This window comes from Triticum urartu, chromosome 3A, assembly GCF_056163025.1.
Source record: "Triticum urartu cultivar PI428250 chromosome 3A, HENAU_Tu73, whole genome shotgun sequence".
Taxonomy (NCBI): domain Eukaryota; kingdom Viridiplantae; phylum Streptophyta; class Magnoliopsida; order Poales; family Poaceae; genus Triticum; species Triticum urartu.
The window spans coordinates 594,040,032-594,059,153 of record NC_141875.1 but is presented as its reverse complement, the minus strand read 5'-3'; positions in this window follow the sequence as shown (position 1 = coordinate 594,059,153).

Here is a 19,122-nt window from a genome sequence, read left to right as displayed (position 1 = left end):
ATGTTTACCCAGGTTCAGGCCCTCTTGATGGAGGTAATACCCGACGTCCTGCTTGATTGATATTGATGATATGAGTAATACAAGAGTTGATCTACTACGAGATCAGCGAGGCTAAACCCTAGAAGCTAGCCTATGGTATGATTGTATGTTGTTCTATGGACTAAAACCCTTCGGCTTATATAGATGATGACCCACAAGTATAGGGGATCTATGGTAGTCCTTTCGATAAGTAAGAGTGTCGAACCCAACGAGGAGTGGAAGGAAATGATAAGCGGTTTTCAGCAAGGTATTCTCTGCAAGTACTGAAATAACTGGTAACAGATAGTTTTGTGATAAGATAGGTTGTAACGAGCAACAAGTAACAAAAGTAAATAAAGTACAGCAAGGTGGCCCAATCCTTTTGTAGCAAAGGACAAGCTGGAACAAACTCTTATAATAGGAAAAGCGCTCCCGAGGACACATGGGAATATCGTCAAGCTAGTTTTCATCATGTTCATATGATTCGCGTTCGATACTTTGATAATTTGATATGTGGGTGGACCGGTGCTTGGGTGTTGTTCTTACTTGAACAAGCATCCCACTTATGATTAACCTCTATTGCAAGCATCCGCAACTACAACGAAAGTATTAAGGTAAACCTAACCATAGCATGAAACATGTGGATCCAAATCAGCCCCTTACGAAGCAACGCATAAAGTAGGGTTTAAGCTTCTGTCACTCTAGCAACCCATCATCTACTTATTACTTCCCAATGCCTTCCTCTAGGCCCAAATAATGGTGAAGTGTTATGTAGTCAACGTTCACATAACACCACTAGAGGCTTGACAGCATACATCTTATCAAAATATCAAACGAATACCAAATTCACATGACTACTCATAGCAAGACTTCTCCCTTGTCCTCAGGAACGAACGTAATTACTCACAAAGCATATTCATGTTCATAATCAGAGGGGTAATAATATGCATATAGGATCTGAACATATGATATTCCACCAATTAAACCAACTAGCATCAACTACAAGGAGTAATCAACACTACTAGCAACCTACTAGCACCAATCCCGGACTTTGAGACAAGAATTGGATACAAGAGATGAACTACGGTTTCGAGATGAGATGGTGCTGGTGAAGATGTTGATGGAGATTGCCCTCTCCTGATGAGAGGAGCATTGGTGATGACGATGGTGATGATTTCCCCCTCCCGGAGGGAAGTTTCCCCGGCAGAACAGCTCTGCCGGAGCTCTAGATTGGATCCGCCAAGGTTCCGCCTCGTGGCGGCGGAGTCTCGTCCCGAAAAGTTACTCTCTATTTTTTCTCATCGAAAGACCTCATATAGGATAAGATGGGCATCGGAGAGCCACCAGGGGGGCCACGAGGTAGGGGGCGCGCCCTAGGGGGGCGACCCCCACCCTCGTGAGCAGGGTGTGGGCCCCCTGGCCTTCATCTTTGGCGTGGATTTTTCTTTATTTCTTTTAAGACGTTCCGTGGAGTTTCAGGACTTTTGGAGTTGCGCAGAATAGGTCTCTAATATTTGCTCCTTTTCCAGACTAGAATTCCAGCTGCCGGCATTCTCCCTCCTTATGTAAACCTTGTAAAATAAGAGAGAATAGCCATAACTATTGTGACATAAAGTGAAATAATAGTCCATAATGCAATAAATATCGATATAAAAGCATGATGCAAAATGGACGTATCAATAGACACCGGAGGGGGCTACGGTTACACAAGGTCGTTTACAAAGGAGGAGATATACATATCCGTATTGCCTAGCTTGCCTTCCACGCCAAGTAGAGTCCCATCCGGACACGAGACGAAGTCTTCAATCTTGTATCTTCATAGTACAACAGTCTGGCAACAGGATATAGTCCGGTTGTCTGGAGACCCCCTAATCAATGACTCCCTCAGTAACCCCTGAACCAGGCTTCAATGACGATGAGTCCGGCGCAGTATTGTCTTCGGCATTGCAAGGCGGGTTCCTCCTCCGAATACACCTTGGAAGAGTTTTGAATACAAGGATAGTGTCCGGCCCTGCAAAATAAATTCCACATACCACCGTAGAGAGAATAATATTTCCACAAATCTAATCTGCTGACACGTTTCGATAGCATGACATCATGCCATGTCCCGGTCATTATTCGAACCGTTTTCCCAACCAGCTTTGCACATAATGCGACGCGGTTTTCTTGACACGTCTTGTCAAAGCATAGATCGTGTTCCCCTTATCACGGGATTCTCATCAATACGGACATGGGTAACCCAGCCACGCCATCAATTGCGGCGCCTGGGGAATAAGCGCATTTTTGTCAGGAAAGTGGGGAGACTCATCGCCTCCTCCGCCCTTATAAAGGGAAAAAGATTTACTTTATCTCACCCATGCCTTCTTCCTCGCCTACCCATTCCCGCAAACTCGAGCTCTAGTGCCCAAGCTCGCGTTATTCTCCTTAAACCACTCCAAGTATGTCCAGAGTAGGAGGCAAGTGGATGATCTCCTCCGTCACAGAGGAGAACATCAAAAAGTTACGGGAAGCTGGATACCTGTCTGCAGATATCGCGCACCGGCTGCCAAATGCGGGGCAGATCGTCCCTATGCCCGAGCCCCATGAGAGGGTAGTTTTTCTCACCCACTTCGTCCGCGGACTGGGATTTCCACTCCATCCGTTCGTCCGCGGGCTCATTGTAGCGACTAGACCTCAAACAGTCTGATCTCTGTGCTCCGGTGTCATCCCTGGATCAGTAATGCTGAAACCACACAGTACTCGGAGGATTTATAGCAGAGTAGCAATCACACACTTATTACATCGGGTGTCTCAAAAGAGAACTTATTACAATAAATATGGCTTAAGGCCATCTAACAACGATAACAACGGAAGGCTTGGAAGATAAGTGAGTCCATCAACTCCAACGGCATCACTGAGTATAGAACCACGACCTAAAACTCCTCAATCATCATCTGAAAAGTCTGCAACATTAACGTTGCAGCCCGAAAATGGGTCAGCACATGGAATATGCTGGCAAGGTAACACATAGAGAGTAATGGAATGCAACAGCTATACTATATGCATATTTGGCTGGTGGAAAGCTCTATGGATTACAGTTTTGCGTAAAGCCAATTTTTCCCTACTTCAAAGGAATAAAATTAATTACTATCATGGTGGTTGTTAAACATTGAGAATGGTTGACAGCATTCTCAATCCCAATTACGTAACATCATTAAAACCCTACAAAATTAATTTAGAGTAACATGTTGAGATTCACATGATAATCCAGGTACTAGATACTCAAGATGTCCATAACCGGGGACACGGCTAACCATGATTAGTTTGTTACACTCTGCAGAGGTTTGCGCACTTTTCCCCACAAGACTCGATCGCCTCCGTTTGGTTTCTCGCACTACAGGGTGTTTGAGAAGACGGATGACCGAGACACAGTCTTTCAGAAGCGCTAGCAGCTTACGACAGATAGACCGGTACACCTACTTTCCCCTACATCTGCTAGTCTACCCTGTAAGAGTTCGCACAACTTAGTCAACTATGCCAGAGCCCATAATGGCTTGTGGCTGCACACGGAAGTTTCTAGTATGAATAATCTCATGATCCCTTTGGGCCTGGGTGGCGGTCCAAATTAAAACAGGCAAGTCCTGGAATCCCCAGGTGCCTCAATCCACCCAGATGTGTATTAGGATGCCACCTTAGATAAACCCTTAATTAGCAATCTCACATCTGTCATGGATATCACTCACCCAATCCACGTCTACTAGCATAGCATGGCATAATAAGCAAATGTAGAGGTAACTCCGAAAGGTTTGATAATGAACAGGTAATAGGTACTACCTCATCTACTTCCCATCCCACAATTTAATTAGATCCTAATCATGCAATGTGTGAAGATTGATCTAATGCAATAAAACTGGGTTGTAGAAAAGGTATGATCAAAGTGTTACTTGCCTTGCTAACGATCCGCATAACCTAGAGATTCGAAGTAACAGGCGGCGCACTCCGGGTATTCTATCACAGACAAACAACAAGCATACAATAAGTACTCATCTAATGCACAGGTAAAACTCAAATAGAAGATCTAACCAGAAAGTTCAACTTAAGAACCCTGGTTTGCAAAAAGATCAAATCGAACGAAGCAAAAGAAATCAAACGGCGAAAGAAAACAACTTCGTTCTAGTAATCTGGATCTAGGGCAAATTTTACAGTAGCAAAAACATGTTTAAATTGATTATTCGGAAAGAGGGTTTCGAGATGAAACTCCAGGCGCTTGAATCGCCTGATTCCGATAAACGAGCGAAAAGTTATACTAAAACGAAAATCGGATCAAAAATCGCGATCAGAAAATAACCGCGAAAAATCCGACGAAAAAGAAAAACGACGAACAGAATTTTTTTTAAACAGCACGGAAAACGAGGCGGCGGCGAACCTCGGGCGGCGCGCAAATCCGGCGGTTCGGCGGCGGGCGGCAGCGGCGGCTGGGGTGGCGGCGGCGGCTGGGGCGGGGCTAGGGTTAGGCGGCGGCGGCTGGGCTCTCTCTCGGCTTGGGCCTCGGGCGGCTTATAAAGGCCCGGGCTAGGGAAGTCCTGGCCGAGTATGGCCCGTAGTCGGTTCCGGGTTTTTTTAAATAATTCCGCTCGGAAGAAAAATAAAAAGAAATACTAAACGGACTCCAAAAATCACGAAATAAATATTGCCGGGTTTCTAAAACCAAGCCCGATAAAGTGAACATTTATCTGGGCCCAAAATACAACTTTGAAAAACGCGCATTTTTCCTAAATTCAAATAAAAATACCGAAAAACTCCGAAATAAATCTTATTTGATTTTTTTATTAAATCCTCAATATTTCTATATTTTGGGAAAGTCATTTTATTCCCTCTTTCATATTTTTATAATAGAAATAATTGATGATAAAATAAATAAAATCAAATGATCCTGTTTACATAATTTGAGAAAACTCAAATCTGTAAATAACGAAATCCCCAACTCTCTCCATGGGTCCTTGAGTTGCTTAGGATTTTCTAGGATCAAAACCAAAAGCAAAATAAAATATGATATGCATGATGATCTAATGTATAAAATTCCAAATTGAAAATTTGGGATGTTACAAACCTACCCCCCTTAAGATAAATCTCGCCCTCGAGATTCGGGTTGGCTAGAAAATAGGTGAGGGTGGTCTTTGAGCAAATCTTCCTCTCGCTCCCAGGTGGCTTCATCCTCCGTGTGGTGGCTCCACTGAACTTTGCAAAACTTGATAACCTTGCTACGAGTAACTCGGCTGGCAAACTCAAGAATCTTGACTGGTTTCTCCTCATAGGTCAAATTGTTATCCAACTGAATTGCTTCTAATGGCACTGTGTCTCTCAAGGGTATGTCAGCCATCTCCGCGTGACACTTCTTCAACTGAGAAACGTGGAACACATCATGCACTCCTGCCAATACTTCTGGCAATTCCAACTTGTAGGCCACTTCTCCCATACGCTCCAAAACTCGATATGGTCCTACAAATCGTGGCGCTAACTTCCCCTTAACTCCAAAGCGCTTAATCCCTCGAAGTGGGGATACTCGAAGATAAACTCTGTCTCCAACTTCGTAAACTGTCTCCTTGCGTTTAGAATCTGCGTAGCTCTTCTGCCTGGACTGGGCTACCTTGAGCCTATCGCGGATCAACTTCACCTTCTGTTCAGACTCTTTAATCAGATCTGGTCCAAACAACTGACGGTCTCCAAATTCGTCCCATGACAACGGTGTCCTGCACCTCCTTCTGTACAAAGCTTCGAAAGGTGCCATCTTCAAACTGGTCTGATAGCTATTATTGTAAGAGAACTCTGCATATGGCAAATTATCGTCCCAACTAGATCCATAATCTAGCGCACAAGCTCTCAGCATATCCTCCAAAATCTCATTGACTCTCTCGGTCTGTCCATCTGTCTGCGGGTGAAAAGCTGTACTAAATTCTAGCCTAGTACCCAAAGTCTCATGCAACTGCTTCCAGAACTTTGAGGTAAACTGGGTTCCTCTATATGAGACGATGCTCCTCGGAACTCCATGCAAACATACGATCCTGGTCATGTATATCTTTGCCAACTTAGCACTGGTGTAAGTGGTCTTTACTGGGATGAAATGAGCTACCTTCGTCAATCGATCAACTACAACCCAAATCGAGTCATAGCCTGAACGAGTCCTTGGTAATCCCGTGATAAAATCCATGCCTAACTTATCCCACTTCCATTCGGGTATCGGCAATGGTTGCAACAATCCTGCTGGCTTCTGATGCTCTGCCTTTACTCTCTGACATACGTCACAAACTGCTACATACTCTGCAATATCCTTTTTCATTCTGGTCCACCAGAAAACATCCTTCAAATCCAAATACATCTTGGTATTTCCAGGGTGAATCGAATATGGTGAATCATGTGCCTCTTGCAAAATCAACTTTCTGATCTCCGGGTCTTTGGGTACATAAACATGGTCTTCAAACCATAGGGTGTCGTGCTCATCCTCACGAAATCCTTTAGCTTTTCCTTCTTTCATCTTCTCCTTTATGGAAGCAATCTCCTTGTCAGATTTGTGAGCTTCTCTGATTCTGTCCATCAATGTTGACGGAATCTCCAATGCTACTACATAGCCTCTCGGAACTATTTCCAAACATAGTTCACGAAAATTTTCTGCTAACTCCTTGGGTATTTCTCCCGTCATTAACGTATTGACATGGCTCTTGCGGCTTAATGCATCAGCTACTACATTAACTTTTCCGGGATGGTAATGTAATTTCATATCATAATCCTTGATAAGCTCCAACCATCTCCTTTGTCTGAGGTTCAACTCCTTCTGCATGAAAATGTACTTCAAACTCTTGTGATCTGTGTACACCTCACAATGATTTCCAATGAGGAAATGTCTCCATGTCTTCAATGCATGCACTACGGCTGCTAACTCCAAATCATGCGTGGCATAATTCAATTCGTGGGGCTTCAGTTGTCGTGAAGCATACGAAACAACTCTTCCTTCCTGCATAAGCACTGCTCCAAGTCCTCGACGTGAAGCGTCGCAATACACCTCATAATCCTTGGTTTGATCTGGCAAAATCAACACTAGTGAGGTAACCAAGCGTTTCTTCAACTCCTGGAAACTTGCCTCACACTCATCAGTCCATTTGAACTTGGTATCCTTCTTCAGCAACTCCGTCACAGGTTTCGCGATCTTTGAGAAATTCTCAATAAATCTCCGGTAGTACCCTGTGAGTCCAAGAAAACTCCAGATCTCTCCAACTGTTGTTGGGACTTCCCACTTGGTCACAGTTTCAACTTTAGCGGGATCTACTTCTATACCTTCTCCAGATATAACGTGTCCGAGGAATCCTACTTCCTTCAACCAAAATTCACATTTGCTGAACTTGGCGTATAATTGGTGTTCTCTGAGCTTTCCAAGTACCAAACGCAAATGTTCCTTATGCTCCTCTTCATTCTTCGAATATACTAGGATATCATCAATGAACACTACGACGAACTTATCCAAAAACTCCATAAACACTTTGTTCATCATGTTCATAAAATAGGCAGGCGCGTTAGTCAGTCCAAATGACATAACGGTATACTCATACAGTCCATATCTGGTGGTAAAAGCTGTCTTGGGTATATCCTATTCTCGAATCTTCAACTGATGGTATCCTGATCGCAAATCGATCTTGGAAAACACTTTAGCTCCTTGCAATCGATCAAACAGATCATTGATCATTGGTAGCGGGTACTTGTTCTCGATTGTTACTTCGTTCAATCCTCGATAGTCAACAATCATCCTTAACGATCCATCCTTCTTCTCCACTAGAAGTACTGGTGATCCCCAAGGCGAAGAACTTGGGCGAATATATCCCTTATCCAGTAACTCCTTAATCTGCTTCTTAATTTCCACCAAATCTTTTGCTGGCATCCTATATGGTCTCTTCGATATTGGCCCAGTGCCTGGCAAAAGCTCAATCAAAAACTCATTGTCTCTATCCGGTGGCATGCCTGGCAACTCTTCGGGAAATACATCAGGAAAATCCTTTACCACTGGTACTTCCTCCTGCACAACTCCTGATAAGGAATTTACTTGTGTCCTATTTGGCGCATGTCTGGATACATACTTGATCCTTCTTCCTTCTGGCGTTGTGAGCAAAATTGTCTTACTGGCACACTCAATATTCCCTTCATACTTTGATAACCAATCCATGCCTAATATCACATCCAATCCTTGAGATTCCAAAATAATTAAATCTGTTGGGAAAACATGCCTTCCTATACTTAATGGCACTTGAAAACATCCTTGACTGGCCATGTACTCCGCTCCTGGTGAGCTTACTAGCATAGGTGTTTTAAGAATCCTAGTGGGCAGGCTATACTTTTCCACAAATCCCCTTGATATGTATGAGTGCGATGCACTAGTATCAAAAAGGACGAGTGCAGTAAATGACTTAACCAAAAACTTACCTATTACTGCATCGGGCTGACCTTCAACCTCCTCCACATTAACGTGGTTCACATGTCCCCTGTTGAAAGGGTTCGGCTTCTTTCCAGAGCTTCCATTGCCGTTTTGTCCTTCAGGACAGTCATTTGCATAATGTCCTGGCTTTGAACACTTATAGCAAGTGACGTGGCTCAAGTCCTTCTTGGCTGGGGTTGATGGGGTGCTGCGGTTCTGGCCATTGCTTCCTCCATTCCCATTACCATTCTTGGCGCCATTGTGATTGTGCGAGCTACCTACTGCATGGGTATGCTGAAATTGTCCTCCCGGTCTAGGGGTAAAACGAGGCTTCTGCTGAGCTCCTGAATTATACTTTCCTTGTCCATACTTCCTCTTGCGGTTCTCAATTTGCTGCTGCTTCCCTTCAATCATAAGAGCACGATCTACCAACTCCTGGTAGTTGTTGAAGGTGGCTACCATCAACTGCATACTCAACTCATCATTCAGTCCTTCCAGGAATTTCTCCTGCTTAGCTGCATTTGTAGCAACGTCATCTAGGGCATAACGTGCTAGCTTACTAAACTCCTCCACATACTGGCCAACTGTCCGTCCTCCTTGGTGCAAGTTACGAAACTCACGCTTCTTCATGGCCATTGCTCCTGCTGAAACATGGGCAGTACGAAAAGCCTGCTGAAACTGGTCCCATGTGACAGTGTCGACTGGGAAGGTGGCTGTGAAATTCTCCCACCAAGATGCTGCGGGTCCTTCTAACTGATGTGCGGAAAACTTCACCTTCTCCGCATCTGCGCATCCTGCTGTGGTCAACTCCCTAGCTATCTTGCGGAGCCAATCATCTGCTAGTATTGGCTCGGTGCTACTGGAAAACACCAGCGGATTCAGCCTAAGAAAACGGGCTAAGTGGTCAACAGGTGGTGGTGGTGGGTTGTTGTTGTTGTTCCCTTGATTCTGATTTTGAACTAGCAACTGCATCAAGGTGTTCTGCTGCTGGATCAACTGGGTGAGCTCCGGCGGAAAGGCAAATCCGGGGTCACGTCTCGGAGGCATCTGAGGGTTTAGAAAAGATGATATATAAGAATAGAGGGGGTCTAAAGAGAAAACACTACCCATATGCACATGAGGCAAAAGCACACAATTCACTTCATTCAATCAAACAAAGGCATACAATCGATCTAACTATCGCAAAAGTGCTTGGACTACTATATTTACATGGTTGACTACTACTACTGATGAGGTGGTCTACTAGAAATATTCTACGGTTGTAGACTCCATGATATCGGCTCCTGCTTCATCCACATAGTCATCATCGCTACCATCTTGCTCCGAGTTGGTGCCGTCGATGATGATTTAGTCTTCCGGGCTAATCTCCTTGGGTTCTTCGTCTTCATCTACAGGTGTCGGGCCTCCCATAAATATTCCAATCTTCTTAATTAGATTGTCATTCTTCTCCACCAATACTTCAATTTCTTCTTCATAATCTTCACGTGTAGCCTTGAGTTCTTCCTCTAGTTCCTTGATTCTAGTCTTAGCCTTCTTCAGATCTATCATGTCGGCGCACATCTGATTCTCCTATCATCGAATGTGCTGGTTTAACTCCTGGATAAAAGCTGCAATTGATCTATCTTTCCTGGTGCTGATCATCTCCCAGTGTTCATCTCGGCGTCCACAAATCTGGTAGATAGTATCCTTGAGATCCTTGCGGTAGACTTCTCCAATGTGTCCCATGGCGATGTGACCTGCCATACTCTTTCCTAGACTCCAAGTTGGTGCATCAAAAGAAAACTCTATGGGCTCAGTGACTGGCATGAACGTCCTTCCGGGAACTTGAACTTGAATCATCCAGCGCTCTTCATCAGGTAAAGTGGCGTTGTAGGTTCCCGTGAAGCTTGGTACTCCTATGTTCATGTATCTAGTGACTTCCTTCAAGTGGCGTCCAAAGGGTGTATCTTCATCCGGTTGGGTGAACTTGTTCCTTGCATCTGCCATCCTAAAGAGTAGAAAATATGAGAAGTCAGAAGAGAAGAGAGTGAGTAGTGATCTAGGTCTTTAGCTTAGTGGTCGTGTCCTACAGTCAGCGTGTGCTCTGATACCATCTCTGTAGCGACCAGACCTCAAACAGTCTGATCTCTGTGCTCCGGTGTCATCCCTGGATCAGTAATGCTGACACCACACAGTACTCGGAGGATTTATAGCAGAGTAGCAATCACACACTTATTACATTGAGTGTCTCAAAAGAGAACTTATTACAATAAATATGGCTTAAGGCCATCTAACAACGATAACAGCGGAAGGCTTGGAAGATAAGTGAGTCCATCAACTCCAACGGCATCACTGAGTATAGAACCACGACCTAAAACTCCTCAATCATCGTCTAAAAAGTCTGCAACATTAACGTTGCAGCCCGAAAACGGGTCAGCACATGGAATATGCTGGCAAGGTAACACATAGAGAGTAATGGAATGCAACAGCTATACTATATGCATATTTGGCTGGTGGAAAGCTCTATGGATTACAGTTTTGCATAAAGCCAATTTTTCCCTACTTCAAAGGAATAAAATTAATTACTATCATGGTGGTTGTTAAACATTGAGAATGGTTGACAGCATTCTCAATCCCAATTACGTAACATCATTAAAACCCTACAAAATTAATTTAGAGTAACATGTTGAGATTCACATGATAATCCAGGTACTAGATACTCAAGATGTCCATAACCGGGGACACGGCTAACCATGATTAGTTTGTTACACTCTGCAGAGGTTTGCGCACTTTTCCGCACAAGACTCGATCGCCTCCGTTTGGTTTCACAGGGTGTTTGAGAAGATGGATGACTGACACACAGTCTTTCAGAAGCGCTAGCACCTTACGACAGATAGACCGGTACACCTACTTTCCCCTACATCTGTTAGTCTACCCTGTAAGAGTTCGCACAACTTAGGCAACTATGCCAGAGCCCATAATGGCTTGTTGCTGCACACGGAAGTTTCTAGTATGAATAATCTCATGATCCCTTTGGGCCTGGGTGGCGGTCCAAATTAAAACAGGCAAGTCCTGGAATCCCCAGGTGCCTCAATCCACCCAGATGTGTGTTAGGTTACCACCTTAGATAAACACTTAATTATCAATCTCACATCTGTCATGGATATCACTCACCCAATCCACGTCTACTAGCATAGCATGGCATAATAAGCAAACGTAGAAGTAACTCCCAAAGGTTTGATAATAAACAGGTAATAGGTACTACCTCATCTACTTCCCATCCCACAATTTAATTAGATCCTAATCATGCAATGTGTGAGGATTGATCTAATGCAATAAAACTGGGTTGTAGAAAAGGTATGATCAAAGTGTTACTTGCCTTGCAGATGATCCGCGTAACCTAGAGATTCGAAGTAACAGGCGGCGCACTCCGGGTATTCTATCGCAGACAAACAACAAGCATACAATAAGTACTCATCTAATGCACAGGTAAAACTCAAATAGAAGATCTAACCAGAAAGTTCAACTTAAGAACCCTGGTTTGCAAAAAGAATCAAATCGAACAAAGCAAAAGAAATCAAACGGCAAAAGCAAACAACTTCGTTCTAGTAATCTGGATCTAGGGCAAATTTTACAGTAGCAAAAACATGTTTAAGTTGATTATTCGGAAAGAGGGTTTCGAGGCGAAACTCCAGGCGCTTGAATCGCCTGATTCCGATAAACGAGCAAAAAGTTATACTAAAACGAAAATCGGATCAGAAATCGCGATCAGAAAATAACCGCGAAAAATCCGACGAAAAAGAAAAACGACGAGCAGAATTTTTTTTAAACAGCACGGAAAATGAGGCGGCGGCGAACCTCGGGCGGCGCGCTGCTCCAGCGGCGGCGGCGGTGGCGGGCGACGGGCGGCGGCGGCGGCTGGGGCGGGGCTAGGGTTAGGCGGCGGCAGCTGGGTTCTCTCTCGGCTCGGGCCTCGGGCGGCTTATAAAGGCCCCGGCCAGGGAGTCCTGGCCGAGTACGTCCCGTAGTCGGTTCCGGGTTTTTTTTTAAATAATTCCGCTCGGAAGAAAAATAAAAATAAATACTAAACGGACTCCAAAAATCATGAAATAAATTTTGCCTGGTTTCTAAAATCAAGCCCGATAAAGTGAACATTTATCTGGGCCAAAACTACAACTTTGAAAAACGCGCATTTTTCCTAAATTCAAATAAAAATACCGAAAAACTCCGAAATAAAACTTATTTCATTTTTTTATTAAATCCTCAATATTTCTATATTTTTGGAAAGTCATCTTATTCCCTCTCTCATATCTTTGTAATAGAAATAATTGATGATAAAATAAATAAAATCAAATGATCCTGTTTACATAATTTGAGAAAACTCAAATCTGTAAATAACGAAATCCCCAACTCTCTCCGTGGGTCCTTGAGTTGCTTAGGATTTTCTAGGATCAAAACCAAAAGCAAAATAAAATATGATATGCATGATGATCTAATGTATAACATTCCAAATTGAAAATTTGGGATGTTACACTCATGTTCTACTACGGGCTGGATTTTCATGATATGGCCCCCAACTTCATCCTCAACATCTCGGCATTTATTGTCGTGTGCGAGGCCTTCCTCCGCATCAAGCCCCATTTTGGCCTGTGGCTGAAGACTTTTAATGTCGAACCGAAGGTGGTGGTCGGCCAGCAGGCAGAGTGCGGAGGGACCTGTTGGGGAACGTAGCATAAATTCAAAATTTTCCTACGTGTCACCAAGATCTATCTATGGAGTCATCTAGCAACGAGGGAGGAGTGGATCTACATACCCTTGTAGATCACGCGCGGAAGCGTTCAAGAGAACGGGGTTGATGGAGTCGTACTCGTCGTGATCCAAGTCACCGATGATCCTAGCGCCGAACGGACGGCACCTCCGCGTTCAACACACGTACGGAGCAGCGACGTCTCCTCCTTCTTTATCCAGCAAGGGGGGAGGAGAGATTGATGGAGATCCAGCAGCACGAGTACGTGGTGGTGGAAGTAGCGGGATTCCAACAGGGCTTCGCCAAGCGCTGCGGGAGGAGGGAGATGTGTCATGGGAGGGAGAGGGAGGCGCCAGAGCTTAGGTGCGGCTGCCCTCCCTTCCCCCCACTATATATAGGGCCAAGGGAGAGGGGGGGGTGCAGCCTTGGCCCTTCCTCCAAGGAAGGGTGCGGCCAGGGAGGAGTCCATCCTCCCCAAGGCACCTAGGAGGTGCCTTCCCCCTTTAGGACTCTTTCTTTCCCTTATCTCTTGGCGGATGGGCCTCTTGGGGCTGGTGCCCCTGGCCCATATAGGCCAAGGGCACACCCCTGCAGCCCATGTGCCCCCCCGGGGCAGGTGGACCCCCTTGGTGGACCCCCGGACCCCTTTCGGCACTCCCGGTACAATACCGATAATGCGCGAAACTTTTCCGGCGACCAAAACAAGACTTCCCATATATAAATCTTTACCTCCGGACCATTCCGGAACTCATCGCGATGTCCGGGATCTCATCCGAGACTCCGAACAACTTTCGGGTTACCGCATACTAATATCTCTATAACCCTAGCGTCACCGAACCTTAAGTGTGTAGACCCTACGCGTTCGGGAGACATGCAAACATGACCGAGATGACTCTCCGGTCAATAACCAACAACGGGATCTGGATACCCATGTTGGCTCCCACATGTTCCACGATGATCTCATCGGATGAACCACGATGTTAAGGACTTAATCAATCCCGTATACAATTCCCTTTGTCTAGCGGTACGATACTTGCCCGAGATTCGATCGTCGGTATCCCGATACCTTGTTCAATCTCGTTACCGGCAAGTCTCTTTACTCGTTTCGTAACACATCATCCCGTGATCAACTCCTTGATCACATTGTGCACATTATGATGATGTCCTACCGAGTGGGCCCAGAGATACCTCTCCGTTTACATGGAGTGACAAATCCCAGTCTCGATTTGTGCCAAACCAACAGACACTTTTGGAGATACCTGTAGTGTACCTTTATAGCCACCCAGTTACGTTGTGACGTTTGGCACACCCAAAGCACTCCTACGGTATCAGGGAGTTGCACAATCTCATGGTCTAAGGAAATGATACTTGACATTAGAAAAGCTTTAGCATACGAACTACATGATCTTGTGCTACGCTTAGGATTGGGTCTTTGTCCATCACATCATTCTCCTAATGATGTGATCCTGTTATCAGTGACATCCAATGTCCATGGTCAGGAAATCGTAACCATCTATTGATCAACGAGCTAGTCAACTAGAGGCTTACTAGGGACATGGTGTTGTCTATGTATCCACACATGTATCTAAGTTTCCTATCAATACAATTCTAGCATGGATAATAAACGATTATCATGAACGAGGAAATATAATAATAACTAATTTATTATTGCCTCTAGGGCATATTTCCAGTAGGACCATGGTGGGCAAGATGCCAAACGTCACCTGGCTCGAAGGCTCCTATGTGGAGGACATAAAGGGGTGGCAATCGGGGTGGTTCTACATAACCGAGCTGCGCGACACCAACTGGGTGGCGGCCCCCAAATTTTGATCCGGAATCCCCACGCAGCTCACCTCCTGGAAAGAGAAGGGCCTGTCCTGGGGTTCTTCGGCAGAGCTAACCGGACTCCAGACCTGTATCCAGAACATGATGAACAAGAAAATTAAACTTGTCAACGTGGTCCAGGTTATGCTCGTCCGCCAGATCCTTCTGTGCCAACGACGGGCATTCAATTTGTGGGAGTTCGACTCGGCCAAGCACCAGACACTGCGAGAGCTCTACGACACGACGCACAAGGACATGTCGAGGGTGCTGTTCAAGAGCGCCGAGATCCCTCCCCCTCTCACCGAAGACCGCGGACTCAACGAAAAGTGCAATGCCGGGTTTAGTTATGTGTAGGATCTAAGCTCCCATGTTACTAATAGGACTAGATAAAGACGGCGGAGCAGCTCCATTGCCGAGCCCCGCTGCCCAAAGATCCGGTAGACGCTCTTCTAACGAAGATGCTGACTCTGGCACCTTACGAGGTGCCGGCACAGAAGACCAAGAAGAAGACCGCGGGGACCCGAAAGGGTCTCTGGCGTACGGTCATATCGGAGTCGTCGGGTGATGACTCTGACGCACACTCCTCCCATGGAAACGAGGAAGAGGAGAAAAGTTCTCCCCCAACCCCCAGCCGGGGAAGACAAAAAAAGGAAGGTCGACCCATCTAGGGAGGCCGAAGGGTCCAAGAAGGGAAGGACCCTCCTTCCGCACCGTGCCACGATGGTCGTCGACAGCGGCGACGAGTGGCTGCCCAGGGACAAGCCCCTGGCGAAGTTGTAAGTGTCCGGACACCATAGTACTTCATGATATGTTTTATTGTACTGCGTTTCCTCATGCCGAACATGATTATGCAGTCCGTCCCGAGCTCATCTCGACATACCTTCGTCGAGTGGCTCATTGGGCTCGTCGGATATGAACAGTGGTTCTCTTCCGACCGCTTCCACCCCTCACCCTACGGACAATGCCGAGGTGTTCTCCAAACAGGCACCGAGCCAAGGGGAGGTGGTCCTGGGGGCGCCTTGCAGTGACTTCCCGGACCCTGGGTACCAAGGGAGCGAGGCTCCTACAGGCTTCGAGTTCGAGCCCCAGCCGGACACTGCGCCGGAACCCTCGACGGTTCTGGACTCCGGCAGGCGGTCCCCCGTCAAAGGGGGGCCAATCATCCGTGTCGGTGTCCTCTATCCAACCAGAGGCACCGGACAACCTGCTGGAAGCGCTTCGCATCACTTCCATTGAAGAAGAGCACCGCACTATCATGAGTGGGGTGGTCGAGAAGGTTCAGTCCGCCAAAAACGGACTGACCGAAGCTTGCGCCGGCCTAATAACAAGCTTTGAGGTAAGCAAAGAAAATATTACCGCATAGATAATAGCCCCTGATGCTCTGTTCGGCGTTCGCGAAGAAAAGCCGAATAGAGGATCAAATGATAACCCAGGAGTCTAATTAGAGTATGTCTATGTGTATGTGCAGGCTTCCCTGCTGGCCGCTGTCGTATGTACAGCAGAGGTCTCTGCGCTGAAGCAGGACTTGAAGCGCTCCGAGGACGAGCTCAGCCTGACCAAGAGGCAGCTCGAAGAGAGCAAAGGTAAGAAATACCCCTGTCTATATAGTTAAAGAGAAGTTCGGGTATAAAGTAATAGGATCATCATGGATTTGTCAGGGGACACGACCGAGGTGGCTACCCTGAGGAAGGCGTTGTCTGAGGCCGAAGACAAAGCGGCCAAAGAATGCATTGAACGGGAGAAACAAGAAGCTCGAGTGGGCGAGGTGCAGCAAGAGCTCGAGGATCTCACCAAAAAGCACGAGACCTTGGAGCTGGACTCTAAAACGCGAGAGTCCAAGCTCGCGCAGGCGCTTGAAAGTGTTCGGAGCGCCAAGGCCGAAGCCCACAAGGCCCTCCAGGAGATTGACGCGGTGAAGAAGATAGCAGCGGGTAAGGCATTCATTATGCAAAGCAAGCACGTGAAGGAGACTTTCCTTTTTCTTACCCGAGTTCGGAGCTCTCCAGGAGCGTTTGCAGATCTTCCCCGCAGTGTACTGGATGCCGCGGAGTTTTACCAGGCTGAGGAGGGGAGCTCAACGAAGAAGTTGTTCCGATCTCAGTATACTGGGACCGAACACCCCGTGCCCTTGAGCGGCCAGTTGAAGCAGTTGGTCAAACTTCACAAGGCAGCCGAACAGGCCATGAGGGGCCTTATGGTCCGGATGTGGCCTGGCGAGCCCCTGTCCGGCAGCTACTTCGGTCTGGTGAGACGGCTGGTGGAAGCCTGCCCACGGCTTGAGGTCATCAAGCGGTCCGTCTGCATCGAAGGTGCACGCGGAGCTTTTGCCCGGGCGAAGGTGCACTGGGCGAAGCTGGACGCCATGAAGCTTGTGAAGGAGGGGTCGCCGGAGGGCAAGGAGCATCACCGCCCCAAGAATTATTATGAGGGTCTCGTGGAGGGTTCCCACCTAGTGGCAGATGAGTGTGCCAAGGATGTAATTTTTGAATGAACATGCTCATGTGATCCTGTAATATGAAACGAGTTCATTTGCGCCATGCGATGCTTTCTTAATTTAAAATATTACCTTCTGTGTGGCCGTTTATAAAATTTGAGAGTTGGTCAGTCGTCGGCTTCTGCCCCCATGTAGCTAGTATCGGGGTGTTCGGGATAAACCTGAACAACCTTTACCCCAATTTTGGGTCCTCCAAGGGAGGTGTTCAGCACAACGAACCAGGCAATCGGACTATAATGCTTTATCACTCTCACTTAGCCATAGAAGTCTATGATTTTAAATTTTGGCGAAGCCCCTGGTATTCGGAGGGCCGAATTTGGGGCGCTATACATGCCTAAGCCGAACAAGGCCGGCTCCTCGCCCAAAGCGGAAAAAGTCTTTAAGGACTTGAGACCTCTCAAACAGCGACCAGTCTCTCGCCTTATAATGACAGTCAGTTTTTGGCTTTCTCTACTGAGGTGTTCGTCCGGAAGAACCGGGATACAATCGCAGTAGTTCTCCCACTGCTACCTTAGACGATATAGCGGAACGTAAGGTACCAAAGCATGGGAGCTGGGCAACCCAACATTTAGTCCAATACATGATTCGGAGCTGATGCATATAATGCTATATGTTCGGGGTGCCGCACTGTCGAAAGTGTTCGGACTTCTTGCCCCGTATTATGGGGTAAACGAGAGCCCCTAGCGTACTGACCGCACCCGAGCGTGCAGGTGCGAAATGTCATAAATGGACATATAAAAGAGAAAACGTTAAATAATGCAATGACAGATTAATAATATGCATTGTTATTTGAATAATATGTCGAAGCGTACTGTTACAAGTAGTGCAATTATCATAGAGTAGGACAATTCGAAATGTCCTATCCCAAGGCAAGCTACGCATAAATAGTGAAAAGTGGGTATATCAAGTATTACTAGAGACCACCTGGCGTTTCCCGTGTTCATCTTAGCTTCTTGCCGCCTTGGTTGTTGCTTCCGGAGTGTGTCTGGCAATTGGACTGCCAGAAAGGGCTTCCGAAGATTTAGGCCCTGAAAGAGAAAAGGAATGTAAAAGGTATACAGCCCCTGGCGTGGTTAAGCCACTATGCGGGGCGTGTCCTGATTGTGCCCCCGCTTATGTCCATGGTATTTTCAATGCGTAGTTATGTACGCGGGGCACGAATTTCGTCGCTGCACTGGGACTTTGACGGGGGCCGGATTGCTAGGCGAGCGTTGATTGCACCAGGCGGTCCTGTTGCAGATTTTTCCGGACATGCTTGAAGGTGTCCGGGGGTTGTAACGCCGAATGAGTGGTCTGCCTGAACAGGCTGCTTTGTGCCTCTGCTGCAGCGGCCGCAGTGTGCTCTTTTGTACGAAGCGAGCGTTCTGTGTTTCCATCTACTGTTATGACCCCGCGGGGTCCTAGCATCTTGAGCTTGAGGCATGCGTAATGCGGCACTGCGTTGAATTTTGGAAATGTTGTCCGTCCGAGCAGTGCATGATAGCCACTGTGAAATGGGACGATGTCAAAGATTAACTGTTCTCTTTGGAAGTTATCCGGTGATCCTAAGACCACTTCCAGTGTGATTGAGCCTGTGCAATGGTCCTCTACACCTGGGATGATGCCTTTAAAGGTGGTTTTGTT